At 44.5% G+C, this 795-nt stretch overlaps 1 protein-coding gene across 1 annotated transcript in view; it reads left to right on the forward strand.

Moving 5' to 3' along the window:
* The window catches only part of LOC106867783 (GPI transamidase component PIG-S), a 48227-nt gene that overhangs the window by 45380 nt on the left and 2052 nt on the right, over positions 1-795 (forward strand). The gene's annotated exons all lie outside the window — the stretch shown is intronic.

Below are 795 nucleotides of genomic sequence, written 5' to 3' on the forward strand. Positions count from 1 at the left end.
CTGTGTGGTAAGAAGCTTCCTTCCTATCCACATGGTTCTGGGTTCAATCCCACTGCATGACACCTTGGGCAAATCTCTTCTATAGCCTTGGGCCGATCAAAGCCTTGTGAGTGGATTTGGTAGACGGAAACTGTAAGAAGCCCATCATATATGTATGTATTTATGTGTCTGTGTTTGTCCCCCCACCATCGCATGACAACTGATGTTGGTGTATTTATGTCCCCGTAACTTAGTGGTTCAGCACAAGAGACCGATAGAATAAGTACTAAGCTCACCTAGAATAAGTTCTGGGGTCGATTTGTTCGACTAAAGGCGGTGCTCCAGCATGGCCGCAGTCAAGTGACTGAAACAAGTAAAAGAATAAAAGATTATATATATATTTTTTGAAACGTATATATATGTGTTTTAGACACACACGCACATGCACACACACACGCACATGCACACACACACACACACACACACATGTAAACCCTGTGATCTGAAATCAGCTTGATAAGTGCCAGCACACGGAACTCTCGGTTCTTGTGTCATGCTGGTGGCACGTAAAAAGCATCCACTACGCTTTCGTAGTGGTTGGCGTTAGGAAGGGCATCCAGCTGTAGAAACCTTGTCAGATTAGACTGGAGCCTGGTGCAACCTTCTGACTCACCAGTCCTCAGTCAGACCATCCAACCCATGCCAGCATGGAAAGCAGACGTTAAACGACGACGACGATGATGATGACAACATATACTCATGTTTTCAGTTCTATTTTTCCTGTTTGCATCCTCTCTGTGTGTATGTGTATGTATA

Source organism: Octopus bimaculoides, chromosome 2 (assembly GCF_001194135.2).
Source record: "Octopus bimaculoides isolate UCB-OBI-ISO-001 chromosome 2, ASM119413v2, whole genome shotgun sequence".
Taxonomy (NCBI): Eukaryota; Metazoa; Mollusca; class Cephalopoda; order Octopoda; family Octopodidae; genus Octopus; species Octopus bimaculoides.